The sequence below is a fragment of the Gossypium arboreum genome, chromosome 6, assembly GCF_025698485.1.
Source record: "Gossypium arboreum isolate Shixiya-1 chromosome 6, ASM2569848v2, whole genome shotgun sequence".
Classification (NCBI taxonomy): Eukaryota; Viridiplantae; Streptophyta; class Magnoliopsida; order Malvales; family Malvaceae; genus Gossypium; species Gossypium arboreum.
This window is the reverse complement of record NC_069075.1, coordinates 42,180,732-42,196,630: the sequence shown is the minus strand read 5'-3', so window position 1 is coordinate 42,196,630 and position 15,899 is coordinate 42,180,732. Positions and strand designations below refer to the sequence as shown.

At 35.4% G+C, this 15,899-nt stretch overlaps 1 non-coding gene across 1 annotated transcript; it reads left to right on the top strand.

Annotated features, from left to right (window-relative positions):
* The first annotated feature begins 5,352 nt into the window (after positions 1–5,352).
* On the top strand, positions 5,353–5,459 carry LOC128294645 (small nucleolar RNA R71). Its single transcript, XR_008284953.1, has one exon. It is a non-coding gene; the product is annotated as a small nucleolar RNA R71 (small nucleolar RNA).
* Positions 5,460–15,899: the final 10,440 nt, after the last annotated feature.

Below are 15,899 nucleotides of genomic sequence, written 5' to 3'. Positions count from 1 at the left end.
GCCATGTGGTGCGCACGGCCATGTCGCATGGCCGTGTGCACTATCGTTCGCTTCTCCCACGCCCGTGTTAGGTTCACCACGCCTATGTTCATTGCTTATACTTATGGTTTAATGTTTCAAGTCAGTATCACATGCGGCCTTTGGACACGCCCGTGTCCCTAAGCCGTGTGACCCACATGGCCATATTGCATGGCTATGTGGTTCTCCCTTCGTTTCTCCCACGCCCGTTTCCCATCCAACACGCCCGTGTCAATTAGTCAGGATTGTGCACAGCCCTATAGCACGGCCATGGCCTACGCCCGTGTTCTATCCTAACTTCATTTATTATTTCGATTTTTTTGGGAAGTTTTTCCACGGCCTCGAACACTCTCATTGTGCTGGCCGTGTGTCTCCCACGATCGCCTCGCACGGCCATGGTGATTTATTGTAGGTCGTATCTCTACTGAATTTTTGTGGAAATTAAGATCCAGTTTTACCTCAGTCCGGGATACGCCTGTGTCCCTTATCCGTGGGGATCCCACGGCCAAAAGTACGCCCTTGTGCTAGGCCGTGTGTGCCAAAAATACCTGCAAGGAAACTAAGTTATTTAGTGGGGTTAGTACTCGGGTTGCCTCCCGAGAAGCGCTTATTTAGAGTCTAAGCTCAACTTTACCTGATAGGTATGTTTATTCAGGTTCGTGGAGCCGAAGCTCCTCTCCTTTGTCTTTGAACTCCTCACCATTATAGAGTTTAAGTCGATGTCCATTTACCTTGAAAGTGCCTTGAATCGGGTGACTTACCTCTAGTGTGCCATATGGAAAGATGGTTTGGATGACGAAAGGACCTGACCATCGTGATTTAAGCTCCCTAGGGAATAATTTGAGCCTTGAGTTGTATAACAAGACAAGATCTCCAATTTCAAATTGTTTGTTTTGCTTTAAACGAGCATCATGGTGACGCTTAGTTGCTTCATTGTATATTCATGAATTCTCATAGGCATTGGCTCGCCATTCATCTAACTCGTTCAGCTGTATCAATCTCCTTTCACTTGCAAGTTTGGGTCAAAGTTTAGAAATTTTATAGCTTAGAATGTTTTATATTCTAATTCAAACGGTAAATGGCAACTCTTCCCATAAACAAGTCTGTAAGGGGATGTTCCTATGGGTGTCTTAAAAGCGGTTCTATAGGCCCATAAAACATCATCTATTTTCTTTGCCCAATCTTTCCTATTTGACTCTACAGTTTTTTTTAGAATGCGTTTAAGTTCTCGATTAGCGACTTCGACTTGTCCACTAGTTTGAGGATGGTAAGGGGTAGCAGTTCTATGGTGAACTCCATATTTCTTAAGGGTTTTATCAAATTGAGTATTACAGAAATGAGTGCCCCTATCACTGATTATTACTCTAGGTGTTCCAAATTGAGAGAAAAGTTTCTTAAGGAACTTTACCACTACTCTAGCATCATTAGTAGGTAAGGCTTGGGCTTCCACCCATTTAGACATATAATCAACGGGTACTAATATGTATTTATTCCCAAATGAGCTGGGGAATGGACCCATGAAATCAATACCCCATACATCAAATATTTCACGTGAGAGCATGTACGTTTGGGGAATTTCATCACATTTAGAGATATTAACCTGTTGGTGTCTTTGAATAGTGTAGGCCAATAAAAACCTAATTCGAGCGTTTTATGTGCGGTCTTAGTTCCACTGTAATGTCCCTCAGTCGATTCTGAGTGGTAATGCTCCAAAATTTTAATCGCTTTTGTTTTTGTAACGCATCTTCAAATTACATGATCTGCACATATACGAAAAGGAAAAGGTTCTTCCTAAAAATAGTTTTTCACATCAGTAAAGAATCGCTTCTTTTGCTAATCTGTCAACCCTTTTGGTGTAATGTTAGCGGCTAAATAATTCACAATGTCTACAAACCAAGGTTCCTCAGAGTCAGAGATAGCAAAATGTTATTCTTCAGGGAATGAGTCATTTATTTCATGTTCGTTCAATTCACTGAGATGTGGGTTCTCTAATCTGGATAGATGATTTGCTGCAAGATTTTCTGCTCCTTTCTTATCTTGAATTTCTAAATCAAATTCCTGCAACAATAAAATCCATCTTATTAGTTGAGGTTTTGCATCTGTTTTAGTAAGGAGGTATCGAAGAACTAAATGGTCAGTGTAATCGACAACTTTAGATAATATTAAATAGGGTCTAAATTTATCGAATGCAAAAACCATAGCCAATAATTCTTTCTCAGTCGTCGTATAATTTTCTTGTGCAGCTATCAAAGTTTTGCTAGCATAATAAATCGATTGAAAGTGCTTGTCTTTTCGCTGTCTAAGAACCACTCCTACTGCAAAATCACTCGCATAACACATTAGTTCAAAAGGTAGATTCCAATCAGGTGCAACTTCAATTGGAGTGTTAATTAATTTATCATTAAGAGTATTGAACGCTTCTAAACAATCCCGACTAAAATTGAAAGGTACAACTTTCTCTAGCAAATTCGTTAAAGGCTTAGCTATTTTAGAAAAGTATTTAATAAATCGTCTATAAAATCCAGCATGACTTAAAAAATTGTGAATAGTTTTAACTGAATTAGGGAGGAGGTAGTTTCTCAATAGTTTCAACCTTTGTTTTATCAACCTCGATTCCCTTGCTAGAAATTTTGTGGCCTAACACAATCCCTTCACGAACCATGAAGTGACATTTTTCCTAATTCAGTACAAGATTAGTTTCCTTACATCTAGTTAGAACTCATTTTAAATTTTTAAGGAAGAGATGGAAAGAGTTACTGAATACCGAGAAGTCATCCATGAATACCTCCATAATGTCTTCCACGAGTTCATTAAAAATAGCCAACATGTATCGCTGAAAAGTAGCAGGAGCATTACATAATCCAAAAGGCATTCGTCGATAAGCAAACGTACCGTATGGATATGTGAATGTCATTTTCTCTTGATCCTTAGGAGCTATTGGGATTTGGAAATAACCGGAGAGTCCATCTAGGAAGCAATAATACATATGTCCAGATAACCTTTCGAACATCTTATCGATGAATGGTAGGGGAAAGTGATCTTTTCTTGTGGCATCGTTCAATTTCCTATAGTCAATGCAAACTCTCCATCCTGTGACTATTCGTGTTGTAATTAATTCGTTCTTCTCATTGGCCACGACAATCATGCCTCCTTTCTTAGAAACAACCTGCACAGGACTCACCCAGGAACTGTCAGAGATAGGATAAATAATTCCAGCATCTAGAAGTTTAATTACCTCAGCTTTTACAACTTCTTTCATGTTAGGATTCAACCATCTTTGTGCTTGCACACAGGGTTTGAATTCATCTTCCATTAAGATTTTATATCTGCAAAAAGAAGGGTTAATCCCTCTTATGTCAGAAATCTTCCAAGCGATAGCTCTTTTATGCTCCTTTAAAACTTTGAGTCTCTTCCTTTTCGATTGGCTATAAAGCTGAAGCAATAATTACTGGTAATGTAGAATTATCTCTAAGAAACGCATATTCCAAGTGATTTGGTAATTGTTTTAATTCCAATTTAGGCGGTTCTTCAACAGAGGGTTTTAATTTTAATTCATTGTTTACCTCAATACCCTCGTAGTTCTTCTATCTCAATGAAGGTTCATTTGGAATTTAGTTCAGTTATTAGCTTACCTATCTTAGAATCAACATCATTTACCTACTCTCCTTATATAAGACACAATTCCAACGTGTCCTTATGTATGATTTCCTACAAAGAGTCTTGAATAGCATGATCAATAGAGTCAATAAAATAACATGAGTCATCCTGTTCCCTAGAAAATCTCATAGCATCATAAATTTTGAAAATAATCTCTTCGTCACCTACTCTAAGCACAAGTTTACCATCACCCATGTCAATAACAGCCCTAACAGTGGCTAAAAATGGACGACCTAAAATTAAAGGCGCCTCGACATCCTCATCCATGTCAAGCACAACAAAATCAACAGGGAATATAAATTTATCTACTTTTACAAGTACGTCCTCTATAATACCCCTAGGATATTTAACAGATCAATTAGCTAGTACGTCCTTTATAATACCCTTAGGATATTTAACAGATCAATTAGCTAGTTGAATACTCATCCTAGTGGGTTTTGGTTCCTCAAGTCCAAGTTGTTTAAACATTTTATATGGCATCAAATTAATGCTAGCGCCTAAATCAGCTAGTGCCTTCTCAACATTCAAACTACTAATTAAGGAGGGAATAGTAAAACTTCCTGGATCTTTTAGTTTGGTTGGCAGTTTGTTTTGGAGTATGGCCGAGCATTCCTCGTTGAGTTCCACTGTAGATAAATCCTCAAACTTCTTTTTATTTGTTAGAAGCTCATTTAAAAATTTTGCATATGTAGGTATCTGCGAGATAGCTTCAACAAAAGGTAAATTAATATGCAATTGTTTAAAAAGTTTGAGAAATTTACCGAATTGTGCATCCATGCGGTCTTTCTTCAACTTCGCTGGGTATGGGATTAGCGGTTTATATTCCTTCAACACTGGTTTTTCATTATCTTCGGGTTTTTCCTTCTCACCTTCTTTTTTATTAGCTTCGGGTTGCAGATTCTTTACAGATTCAACTAGCACCTTCCCACTCCTTAATGTAACTGCTTTCACATGCTTTTTTCGGTTGGGCTCAGTATTGCTAGGTAGGCTCCCTAGTGATCTCTTTGAAATCATTTTGGCCAACTGTCCAATTTGATTCTCGAGTCATTGAATTGATGCTTGCTGATTTTTAAGTGCGGTTTCAGTATTCTAAAAACGAGTTTCCACTACTGAGATAAATTTTGTCATCATGTTTTCAAGGTTCAGCTTTTTCTCTGGCTGGTACGGTTGTTGTTGGAAGCCTGGAGGGGATGGTGGTCTTTGATTTCCTTGGCCTCCCCATGAAAAATTTGGGTGGTTCCTCCAACTTGCAATGTAAGTGCTATTATAAGGATTATTTTGAGGTCGAGGATTATTACCCATATAGTTCATTTGCTCATTCTCTATGGTAGGGCAGTAGGATGGATAATCTAAATTGCTCGTTCCTCCTCCACTTGCATCGCACTGCATTACTGGATGAACCTGTGAGGAGCTAAGTAAACCATTAATTTTTCTATTCAAAAGTTGTACCTGATTAGAGAGCATAGTGACCGAATCGACGTTAAAAACGTTGGCTGCTTTTGTTGGCTTTGTCCTCATGACTTGCCATTGATAATTATTCAGTGACATCTCTTCTATAAACTCATAAGCCTCTTTAGGTGTCTTATTATTAATAGTCCCACCAGTAGCTGATCAATCATTTGTTTAGTCGAGGGATTCAAACCGTTGTGGAAAGTTTGAACTTGTAGCCAAAGGGGTAAACCATGGTAAGGGCACCTTCTCAATAAGTCATTGTATCTCTCCCATGCATCATAAAGTGTTTCTAAATCCATCTGCACAAAAGAAGAAATATCATTCCTTAATTTAGTCATTTTAACTGGTCGAAAATATTTTAGTAAAAATTTTTCGGTCATTTGTTCCCAAGTTGTAATTGACTCTCATGGTAACAAGTTCAACCACTGTTTATATTTGTTCCTCAATGAGAATGGAAACAACCGAAGGCGAATGACATCGTCAGAAACGCCATTGATCTTAAAAATGTCGCAGAATTCCAGAAAGTTTGTTAAAAGAGTGTTTGGATCCTCGTCCTACAAACCATCAAACTGAACAAACTGTTGTATCATTTGAATTGTGTTAGGTTTTAGTTCAAAATTATTTGCAGCAACAGCAGACCTAACTATACTCGATTCAGTTCCTGTTAATGTAGGTTTAGCATAATCATACATAGTACAAGGAGCAGGATTCTGGTTTACTGGGTTTCCAGCAATCACAGGAGGTAGCGGATTATTTTGATTATCAGCCATCTCCTCGGTTATGGTTTGAATATCGTCTTCTTGCCCTTCCTCTATGTATCGTAGGCTTCGCCTTATTTCTCTTCGATTTCTGCGAGCTGTGCTTTCGATTTCACTATCAAAAAGTAGAGGTCCTGACGGGTTTCTTCTAGTCATAAACTATGAAAACCTGCCAGAAGTAAATAAAAGAAAATTTAGTAATTTAAGTAAAAAAATTAAAAATAAAATTAAATTGCAATAAAAAAAATGGCTAAAGTAATAAAAATTAATTGTTCCTAATATCTTAGTCCCCGGCAACGGCGCCAAAAACTTGATGGTCTTCAAACTAACTAAAAATTCGACTTAAGGCAAGCGCACCTATCGAACAGTAGTATAGTTATGGTGAGACCGCAAATATCGTATTCACGAGAAATAAAAGTACTAGTAATTAATATCTTATTATTATCTAGCCTCAAAATTTAAGAGAATGTTTTTAAACTAAACTAATTATCTAATTAACTAAGATTATGACAGAGATGAAAGTTGGAAAATACTTTAAGAAAACCAATGGAGAAGACAATACCCAAGGAAGAATCCACCTAGACTTCATTTATTACCTTTGACTTAGACGATTTATTCACTTGACTTATTCCGTAGAAATCCCTGATTTATGTTAATATCCCTTTCGAGACAAAAACAACTAACTCTAGGTTGATTAATTGAAATCTCTTTCTAATTAAAACCCCTATTGTCGCATTAACTAAATCTATGGATTCCCTTATTAGATTTGACTCTAAACCGGCAGATTTATGTCGCCTATCTCTAGGATTGCATGCAACTCCACTTAATTATGAATGATCTACTCTTAAACAGGGACTTTTTCTCCACTGAATAAGCACATCAAAAACCTGAATTAATATCTTGGAATATTAAAGCAAGGATTAAAATTCACAATTAAGAATAAGAACAAATATTTATCATATAAATCAAAGAGTAATGAGATTCATATTAGGTTTCATCTCCCTTAGGTATTTAGGGAGTTTAGTTCATAATAATAATGGAAAACATCTCAAAGTTTGGAGAACAACAAAACATAAAGAAACCCAAAGAACTTCTAGGAAATTGGATGGAAATCTTCAGTCTTGATGTAGATCCTGGCTCCAAGGTGATTCCGGTGGCTGATCTTGAGTATTTTCTGCCACCAACTCTGTGTGTCCCCTTCAATCCTCTTCTAGGATGTTTTGTTAGGCTTTAGAATACTTTCAAACCCTCAAAAGTGCCCTTTTTCGAGTAGAACTAGACTTGGGCTCGACAGGGATAGGGTCGTGTGCCATGCCCGTGTGAAGGTGCTCAGGCCATGTGCAATTCTGACTTGGATTAGTGTCGACACGGTCATGACACACGGGCGTGTGGATAACTCATGTGGAAGTTCCTAGGCCGTGTGCAACACTGATTTAGGTTCACTTTGTCCGTTTTTGGCTCGTTTCTTGCTCTTTTTGCTATCTTAAGCTCTCTTGAGTATAAAACATGAAATTAAAGTATTAAGAGCATCGAATTCAATAAAACCAAGGAAAAAATCATCCATAAATATGTTAAGCATGAGGTAAAAATATGTATATATTACGGTTTATCATGTATCAATTTACAATATTTTTCAAACTAATCGATTTAGTCCTTATCGTAACAACCAATTCAAATTAGATCTTTTTAGCATATACATCTCACCTTATGATCTTACCATATAATACAGTTCAAAATAGAAGCAATCGAAGTAGTTTTGAATTATAGAAACACAAACCGTAAACTCCGAGCTATTCGTTGATGGCTTTGTATTTTCCTTTCTTTTTTGAGGAATCTGGGTCGAAGTTAGATATGGATTAACATAAACACAAAAATTCATCAATAGACTACAAATTTACACTCAATTGCAAATTTAGAAAAATTTTATATTTTATTCAATTTAGTCCCTAAAACTGAAACTAACATAACTTTTAATCTAGAACTCATATTATCAAATCGTTTTCACTATAATACTTCTAGGACTTTCTTTTTTTCATTTCTAACAAAAAACTTTCTAATTTTTTTCATTTTAGTCCCTATTAACAAAACCATCAATTGGCTTTATAATTTAGTCCTTTTTCACTTCTACACTTAAAATCTATCAATTTAGTACCTAAAACTTCAAAAAACTACCAAATGACATCTTCCACAAACTTTAAAAGTTTCAAAAATTAACACATAGGTCAACTAGATTAAGTGCCTGGAAGTTCAAAAACATAAAAATTACAATAAAATGATTAAATTGAATTAACCAATTGAAGCTCCAAGTTTGAAGACCTAAGGACAAACTTATTCTCCCTAACAGTGGAGATTTGGGGCATGAAGATGAGTAAGAGAAAGTAATTTCCCTTTCTTTCCACTAAAACTAACATATATCTTAAATTTTACTTATTAAAATTTTAACTAAAAAGCCTTTATAATTTAAAACATCACCCACTAGCCATCACCATCTACAGTCAAAATTATAGTGGTTTAATTACCATATAAGTTCTTTGACTAAACTCTAATTAAAGTTCACATTATCAATTAGACTTTTACAACTTTTATAATGTAGTCCCTAATCATTAATTAATCACTAATTCGATAAAATTACCTATCCAAAAACTAATTCATTTAAAAAATAACTCCATAATTATTAAATAAAATATTCACAGTCTTAGTTTACAGGAACGTGGTCCTGAAACCGTATTTTTCCAACACCACTAACTTTCAAGCCATTACAAATTCGACATTGCCTCTTCAGAAAACCATTGCTTTAACGCTCAATTCTTTTTTTATATAATTCTAACTTATTAATGCTAACAATCTACGATAATTTTTCTTAAATGCTACCGATTCAATATGCTTAATTACTCAATTCTATTTATAAAGCTAAACTTAAATTTTAATTGATATATATTAATTAAATGATAATTAAGATATTAGAGTTTTATTAATAACTATATTTTACATCAATAAAATTAGTACAATTAACACAACATTTTCACATTAAATTTTTAACTAATAATTGTAAATTAAATTATAATTATTACAAAATTTTCCTATATCTTATGCTTAAATTTCTACTCAGGTAATAACTTTATTTTAAAATTAGCAAAATTTTAACTAGTAAATTAAATTAAATTATAATTATTTTAAAAGTTAATTTAGTAATATAATGGAAAATAAAAGGTATTCTCGCCAATTTAAAAGATTTTCCAAACTTGTGCTTATATATTATAGATTAGTAAGTTTATATTTTGGTCACTCAATTTGAAAAAGTTAAAGATGGTCATTGAACTATTTGAAAATTTTCATTTAAATTAGTGGCTATTAAAATTGTCATTGTATGACCTTCTCCGTTCACATCACTAGCTGTAACACCCCACACTCAAGCCCTACGCTGGGACGGAATACGAGGTGTTACTAAACTTAAACACATGAATTCAAACATTTACGAGTCACCGAGACTTGATTAAATTCAAAACTTTTTCTAACCTTTCCAAAACTTCTTATCAAGGGCCTATAAGGCCCAAAGCATCTCTTGGAAATCACTCGGGACCAATTCGGGTCCTTTAATCAACACTAGGAAAATGACCTTTGACATAGGGCACACGCCCGTGTGGATGGGCAACACGCTCGTGTGGAACTTGAACATGGTCGTGCTTGTAACGCCCCCACGCCCGAGACCGTCGCCGGAGTCGAGTATGAGGTGTTATTAAGCTTAATTTAACATATTTAGAACTTTGGATTATTTATTTCTACATTCACAGCTTTTAAGCTACTTGCATCACAGTTACAAGAAAAATCATATCTCGAGTTACGAAACTCGAAATCAAGATCCGTAAATTTTACCTAAATCTAGACTCATATACCTATCTACTAATGTTTTTCTAGAATTTTTGGTTGGGCCAATTAGTACATTTTATTAGTTAAAGTTACCCCTGTTTCAGGACTTGACTGGTCTGACCTCTGTTTACTACGAACCACATTTCTCTCTGTACAAAATCCATATGACTATGAGGTTTATTTCTCCTGAAACTAGACTCAATAAGGATTCTGATAATATAAAATACACTACCAAATTATATCTTTACAATTTATGGTGAATTTCTAAAATTGGAACAGGGGATTCAGAAACTGCTATGACCCTATTTTACTAAAATTCAAATATCTTGTAACATATAATTCCTTTACCTGTTTCATTTGTTTCATGTGAAACTAGACATAATAAGCTTCAATTTGATATGTATTCCATCACCATGTTCAATTTCTATGATTTTAGTAAATTTTAAACTCGCGTCAGTGTTGCTGCAGATTCATTTATGGCAAATTTCATCCCTTTTATGAGTTTTTATGCACTAAGTATCTTAATAATTTTCCTTAACATCAAATATAATCTAAACTAACTATTTTCATAATTTATCATTATCAAGCATTTCCTCAACCATTCCATCACCATACCATAAGATCATTTACACAAAAAGGTATATTGCTATACATGCCATACTTAAATTTACAAGCCATTACCAAAAGTCTTAGGATAGTGTGATGAGCCTTGACCTATCCCGACTCTGAGCAGCTTGTCCAAAACTACAATGAGTAAGAAGGAGGAGTAAGCATAAATGCTTAGTAAGTTCATATGCAAATAATAAGTAACATAACAAACAGTCATACCAATCAACATTAGCATGTATCACTAAAACACATATCACATTTTTAATCATTTTTCATCATCTTATTACCTTATCGTGGTTGTATCAATACTCAACCCGAGGGTTAAATACATACTTGTCCAAAATATCCATTTCACATCTCTTACCAATACGTCTCTTTACATCTCGAATATTCCTCCATTTGAGTAGAACTTTACCCGTTGAACACATCGGAATATAATTCGGATACATGGATAACTTGCACATAAGTGCCATATATGCAATCAAGCAATCATGTAACCCGCCCATAAGCGAACTCGGACTCAACTCAACGAGCTCGGGCGTTCGCATCCATAAGTGAACTCGGACTCAACTCGACGAGTTCGGATGCCTAGTTACATCTCACGAACTCGGACTCAACTCAACGAGTTCGGACATTCGCATCCATAAGTGAACTCGGACTCAACTCAACGAGCTCGGATGCTCAACCATCCTAGTGACATGTCACTTGTATCCTAATCTATTCCTAAGGTTCAAACGGGCTTTTTCCTCGAACACTTATCCTTGCCGTCTTCCGTAGAATGTCGAAATCAATACTCGGTAACAATTATATTTAACAAGTAGTTCACATAATTTACATATTATTTGAAATTAACCACAAAGCATACATTTCATAATAAAATTAAGCATAACATATAATTAACATCAATAACTTAAAAATAACCATTATGCTACATTATTTACACATGAACTTACCTTGGTACCAAAATACAAAGATTTTGCAATTTAGTCCACAATCTTTTCTTTTCCTCGATTGAGGTCGATTCCACGTCTTTCTTGATCTAAAATAACACATTTAGCTTATTTAATACTCACATTATCAAATTAATCCTTAACTCAAATTTTGGCAAAATTACAATTTTACCCCTAAACTTTTGCATATTTACATTTTTGCCCCTAGGCTCGGGATTAAACTTTATTCCTTATTCTTATGTTTTACAACATGCTGATCACTTTTCTCTTCTATGGCAACATCAAATTCTCACTCTAACATGTACTTGTGACTATTATGTATTTTTACCAATTAAGCCATTTTACTCCTTTTTGCTTAAAATCGAGTAGTACAAGTTGTCTAACATAATTTAAAACTTCATATTCTATCATCAAACATCAAAATACACAAATTTCACCTATGGGTATTTTTCCAAATATAAAACCTAGGTTAAATTATTGCTAACATAAGCTTTATCGAGTTACCAAGATCTCAAAACGTAAAATCATTAAAAGCGGGCTTGGAATCACTTACTATGGAGCTTGGAAGCTTGAAACAAACCCTAGCTATGGAGAACCCTTGAAATTTCAGCCTAATGAAGAAGATGGACAAAAATTGGCTTTTAATTTTGTTTTTAATTCATTTTAATAACTAAATGACCAAAATACCCTTACTACTAAACTTTCCAAAAATTCCTTCCATGTCCTAATTTTGTCCATGAACTTAAAATTGGTCAAATTGCTATTTAAGACCTCCTCATTCATATTCCAAAACAATTTCATACTAAAACTTCTAGAATGCAAGTTTTGCAACTTATTCGATTTAGTCCCTACTTTCAATTTAAGCACTTTAGGCATAGAATTTCATCACGAAATTTTCACACAATCATGCAATCATATCATAAACCTCAAAATAATTATAAAATAATTATTTCTATCTCGGATTTATGGTCACGAAACCACTATTCCGATTAGGCCCTAATTCGGGATATTACAACTCTCCCCCCTTTAAGGATTTTCGTCCTTGAAAATCTTACCGGTAAACAGATGTGGATATTGATTTCTCATAGTTTCTTGATTCCCATGTAGCTTCTTCTACTCCATGCCTTTGCCACAACACCTTCACAAGTGCAACATTTTTATTCCTTAGTTGTTTGACCTCTCGAGCTAAAATCTTAATCGGTTCTTCTTCGTAGGTCATATCGGTTGTAGTTAAATTTACGTCGGTGAAACTACATGTGAAGGATCCGAACGATACCGACGTAACATAGATACGTGGAACACATCATGAATCTTCTCTAATTCGGTGGTAATGCTAGCCGATATGCTACCGGTCCAACTTTTCAATTACTTCATACGGCCCAACAAAACGCGGACTTAATTTGCCTTTCCGTCCAAATCTAAGGACTTTCTTCCACGGAGTCACCTTTAAAATACTTTATCACCAACTTGAAATTCAATGTCCTTTCGCTTTGGGTCTGCATAAGATTTCGTCTATCTCAAGCGACTTTCAAACAATCTCAATTATCTTCACTTTTCTTCGTTTCTTTTATTAGATCAACTCCATAAATCGATTTTCCTTGAGTTCAGTCCAATACAATGGCGTTCGACACTTACGACCATATAATGCTTCATAAGGTGCCATTTTCAAGCTCGTCTGATAACTATTATTGTAAGCAAATTCCACTTCCAATACACAACATCTAAGCATATCTTCAAGAATCTGAATTATTCTATCTGATTGTCCATCAGTTTGTGGATGAAAAGCAGTACTAAAATTTAACTTCGTACCTAACGCGTCTTGCAACTTTTGCCAAAACCGCGAGGTAAACCTTGGATCTCTATCTGAAATAATCGATAATGGTATTCCGTGTAATCTAACAATTTCTCTAATATCTGATTCAGCCAACTTGTTAAGAGAATAATCCAGACGCATCGGGATAAAATGAGCCAACTTAGTTAATCATCAACTATTACCCGGATGGCATCTTTCTTTCCCGAGTCAATGGCAATCTGAAACAAAATCCATAGTAATCCGATCCCATTTCCATTCAGAACCATAATAGGTGGAGTAATCTCAAGGTACTTGGTGTTCACTTTCACTGTTGACAAATTAAGCATTTGGACACAAACTCGATATATCTCTTTTCATTCCGCTCCACCAATACATTTTCTTCAAGTCATTATACATTTTCGTACTACCGGATGAATCGAGAAATAACCACTATGTGCTTCCTGTAGGATCTTTTGAATCAATTCCTCATTCTTTGAGTACACAACCGATCTTTAAACATTAAGCATCCATCGAACCAATTCGAAATCGATCTCGTGACGACTTCATATCGCTTTTCTTTTGGCTAGCAAATCGATCATTTTCCGAGTTTGAAATCTCTTGTAAAACATCGGTCTTGCTCTTAACTCGCTAGAATCGAACCGTCATCCGACATTTTCAATCGAGTGTTCATAACTCTCAAAGCAAACAACAACTTTTTACTTAAAGCATTGGCAACCACATTCGCTTTCCGGATGATAATCAATAACAAGCTCATAATCTTTCAATAACTCCAACCATCTTCATTGTCTCAAATTCAAGTCTTTTGTGACATGAAGTATTTAAGACTTTGTGATCAAGATATACTCGGCACTTTTCACCATACAAATAATGTCGCCAAATCTTCAAAGCAAACACCACGCAGACCAATTCCAAATCGTGAGTAGGATAATTCCTCTCATGAGGTTTTAACGCCTCAAGCATAAGCCACCACTTTTCCTTCTTGCATGAGTACACACCCCAAACCATTTAGAGAAGCATCACTATACACCACAAATTCTTTACCTAATTCGGGTTGTACCAACACCGGTGTTTCAGATTAATAACTTTTCAATTCTTCAAAACTCTGTTGACATTCTTCCGTCCATTCAAATTTAACATCCTTTCGGAGTAGTCTAGTCATAGGAGCAAGCAATTATAGAAAATCCATTTACAAACCGCCGATAATACCCACTAGCCCCAAGAAACTTCTAACTTCAGCCACGTTTTTGGTAGTTTCCAATCAACAATGGCTGAAATTTTACTAGGATCAACCCGTATACCATCACCGAAACAATATGACCCAAAAATCCAACTTCCGAGCCAAAATTCACTTTTACTAAACTTAGCATACACAGTGCTTATCTCTCAAAGTTTGCAAAACTATCCTCAAATGCTCAAGATGCTCTGTCTCATCTTTTGAATAAATTAAAATATCATCTATAAACACCACAACAAATCTATCCAAGTATGGCCGAAATATGCGATTCATTAAATCCATAAACACAGCAGGAGTATTTGTCAACCCGAATGGCATAACTAAAAATTCATAATGACCGTACCTTATTCTAAAAGCAGTTTTAGGCGCATCCGACTCCTTTACCCGCAGTTGGTAATACCCAGATCTCAAGTCAATCTTTGAAAACCATGTCATTCCTTTTAGCTGATCAAACAAATCATCAATTCTTGGCAACGGATACTTGTTTTTAATTGTCACCTTGTTTAACTGCCGATAATCAACACACAACCTCATAGAACCATCCTTCTTTTTCACAAATAACACGGGAGCACCCCAAGGTGAAAAACTCAGTCTCACAAAACCTTTATCAGTCAACTCTTGCAACTGCGACTTTAATTCCTTCAACTCTGCTGGTGCCATTCTATACAGAGCAATCGAAATCGGAGCTGTTCCTGGTATCAAATCAATACCAAATTCTACTTCCCATTGGAGGCAAACCCGCAATTCTTCCGAAATCGTCCGCAAATTCACACACAACCGGCACTGATTCAACTTTCTTTTCAACTTCTTTTGTATTAATTACATACGCCAAATAAGCTTCATGTGACAGCCTTAAAACGACCCTAGTCGGAATGTGGTTTCGGGACCACAAAATCGAGGCATAAAAATAATTTAATATTTATTTTATTGCCTATAATATGTGTTAACTCATGTGTGACATTTTTGATGTTTTGATCTAGAGCTATAAATGTGAATTTCACTAGAAAGGACCTAGTAGAAAACTTTGGAAGTATGATGGGGGAATGTGTAATGACTAATTAAAGCATGTATGCAAAACAATGGCCTTGCATGTTAAATATCCCTCTTTTATAAGAGGTGGCGGCCATGACAATGAGGATGGGCAAAACATGTCATAGACATGTTTTGTTGGTGCATTAGGAGAAAAGAAATAAACAAATAAGCATGGGTAATAAAGAATGAAAAAAAATGTGTGTGAGTGAACCCCTATTGCCGTGTATTGAAGAAAAGAAGAGAAAAAATTGATCATCCTTTCATTCTCTCTTGACCGAAAATCCTAAGGAAGAAGAGGGAATTTTTGCTTCATGTTTGGTTTGGAAGAGGATTAGGAAGGGTTTGGCTATACTTGCATCAAGATTAAGGTATGTTTGAGGTTGTGCCATGAGATTCATGCATGTTTTTAGTTACTAGCTTGATGTTCTTATTAGCCCATGGTTCAAATCTTTGTTATATCATGGGGATGGTATTTGGCCAAGGTGGATTTTGTGTTAATGCCATTGCAT